General features: G+C 31.6%; 1 long non-coding RNA gene across 1 annotated transcript in view; it reads right to left on the reverse strand.

The window, feature by feature from the left end:
- LOC132168676 (uncharacterized) overlaps window positions 1-3170 on the reverse strand; it is a 21741-nt gene that overhangs the window by 15191 nt on the left and 3380 nt on the right. The gene's annotated exons all lie outside the window — the stretch shown is intronic.

Consider the following 3170-nt stretch of genomic DNA (forward strand, 5'->3'; position numbering starts at 1 on the left):
GTCCCAATAAATAAATAGAATCCTTCTCCAATCGGTAGAAAGGGCATTAAATACACCATTTGTCATTAAAGGTTGGGACTAGGAAAAATGACAAGGGCATTAAATACACCATGTGGCCACGAAAAGATAGGTAAGATTAAGTACACCACACTTGGAGCGAAACAAGGGGATTTCATGCAAAACGTTCGTGCCGACAAAAAATAGGTCGAATTCAAGGCACCTACTCTACAAATCTTCACAATAACTTGAATTATATCAAGCAATCTTCAGCATTTAGTTAAAATCAGGATGATCGATTTGAGGCGATGATGCAGGCAATATAGCATAAAAAGCTTTATTATTTATTTATTTATTTATTTTTATTATTTTTTTTTCACATTTTGCAACGATCGAGATTACTCCATTCTCTCATGATCATCGTGACTCAAATGATAAATCAGTCTCTGAACAATATGATCTGCCAATCAACAACACAAAATATCTTCTCCATATATATATATATATATATATATATATATATATAGGTATTTGTTTATCTCATATACTCTTGTCATTTCTTCTTCGTTGTGTCCATCATGACCATCACCATCCTCTATGTTAAATTGCCAGAATAGTCCAAGTTCAGTTGAATACGATGCTGATGCACAAACAACTCCCAAGGATAAGGAGGGAAGTGTTAACCAAAATCCAAGGATGACATCAGAAGACCAATTCAAAGCATAGATAACCTTTGTATAGTCAAACAACACAAGTCCATTGAAACAAAAAAAAAAGAAAAAAAAAAAAGAAAAAAAAAAAAAGATATGGATTTTTGGGTTGCACTTATTTTTGAAGCTAGTTATGGAAGAACTTCTCCAACAGATCTTTTTTGGGGGGTAAAGTTGCATGTTTTGTCCAAGGATTTTTGTTGTTAGAGAATTGCAGCTGATAGAAATTTAATTTTTCTTTAGGGCCCAAAAGTATAAAAAGAAAGGCATTTTTAAGATAATTTTTTTAGTTAAGGCAATAAACAAATAACACCGCAAAAAGAGATCTCGGCCTATGAATTCTACATATTTAATGGTAGTTTTGCAAAATGAGAGGATGGAAAATAATAAGTTCTCTATTCCATAATGCCGCATGTGCCATTATGTCAAGTCTTCTTTATTGGGGGATTTTGAAATGGAAAGGATCCTTTTCCTCTTCATTGTGTCCATCATCTATGTTAAATTGTCTGATTAATCCAAGTACACTAATTATAATTAGTAAAATAAACACAATATTTCAATTTGAAGCATTCAAGATACTCAGCAAATTCCAAGTTTACATTATCAAAGCTCAGTCGCATTAGATATGACTATGAGTTAATTAATTGAATTTCTGATAAATCTCATTTTTCAGTCATTTCTGTATAGTAAAAAGGAATATTCACTGTTGAATTTATGTGGAATTCACGTGAGTTTAGAAATTCAATGGTAAATTTATTAAATTTATAAAAAGAGATAGTTGAAAGATCCCTCGGGTAACAACCATCTTAAGGAAAAAAAACAAAATTGAAAAGCCAGCTCATCCATCGGTGCCATTGACTTTGTGACAATGATGGTCTTTGTTATACAAATAGATGGTTTTTGTCATAAATCCTCAAGAGCCTGACAGAAACTGCATTTGCACTCCTTCAGGTTGGATTGATTTGTTGAGGAAGAGTATACCAGAGTATCTTCTCTACACAGGTATTTGTTTGTCTCATACTCTTGTCATCTCTTCTTCATTGTGTCCATATCATCACCATTATCTCTCTTAAATTGTCTGATTAATCCAAACACACCAATTATAATATATCATGAATTTGAAGCATTCAAGATACCGAGTGAGTTCCTAGCTTAAATTATTACAAAATTGCATTCGCATTAGATATGACTTGAATTAATTACTTGAAATTGCATTCATTTCTGATAAATATAATTACTAATCAAACTCCTTTTGGAAACCGTGAAACAAAAAAAAACAAAAACAAAAACAAAAAACAAAAGAAGATGTGGATTTTTGGGTTGCAACTATTTTATTCAGGGAGCTGCTAGTTTTTTTGGCGGTAAAATTGCATGTTGAAATTTGTCCAAGGATTATGTTTTGATAGAGTACAGTTTATCTATTGCATGATGAAATCCTTAGACATAGAAAATTTCGTTTTTCTAATTTTCTTAAACGACCAAAAAGTACAAAAATAACCAGAAAACAGTCAAAAGAAAAATAACTTTTCTATATTTTCTTAATTTTAGTGTGTGTGTGTATATATATATATATATATATATATTTATTTATTTATTTATTTATTTATTTATATTTCAGTAATATCTCACCTGAAACCTAGTTCCCTAGTACGTCATCTCCTTTTGTTAGTAATCTGAAACAAAGGTTCAGTGAGGTCCTGTGCATGTGAAAATAGTACTTTAGTGTCGGCAGTGATGAAAGGGTTTCATATATACTTTCTATTTTATGTTGTATCTTTTATCTTTAATTTTATATTATACTATTTATAAAGTGTTTAATTAGATTGAGCTGGGGTTTTAATTATCTTTTTTTTTTTTAGCAACAATATGGAAGAGAAGTATGGGACTTAATTTATATATTTAATTTTTCCTTTCCTTCTCAATAGATTTCGGGACTTTTATCATATAAGGCTTTTAGGACTTTTGTTAAGGTAATCTTATTATATTACTATACATAGGTTTTACAATATTTCAAAACGCCATTAAATATTTGTTAAAACCCGTATTTTGGCCTACGTTTTCAAACCATTATCTTTCAACAACAAAATCCGGAACGAGACACTTTCGCGATCTGTTTAAAAATGCACTTTTAGCGTGTAAAATTGCATAGCAAAATGAACTCTTAAAAGAAGTTGGCCCATGAAATTTATACAACTTAAACATACATGTCAGGTTGCTGCATAAACTAGTTGGTTCATCAATATTTGCTGACATTAGGGGCAAAGCCAGTAGCGCGAAAAATGTTATTTAATGGGTTATTGTCCTCTTGCCCTCGCTAAAAACAAAAAGCTATCCCTACCAACTGGCTAGCCCCTAGTACAGGCCAGGCTTGTGGTTGAGATTGTATGGATCGTGTTTGTGAACGTGTAATAGCTAGGTTGGCTGCAGGATCTTAACTAGTTGGGTATTCGATGTACCCTCCTG

This window comes from Corylus avellana, chromosome ca2 (genome assembly GCF_901000735.1).
Source record: "Corylus avellana chromosome ca2, CavTom2PMs-1.0".
NCBI classification, from domain to species: Eukaryota; Viridiplantae; Streptophyta; class Magnoliopsida; order Fagales; family Betulaceae; genus Corylus; species Corylus avellana.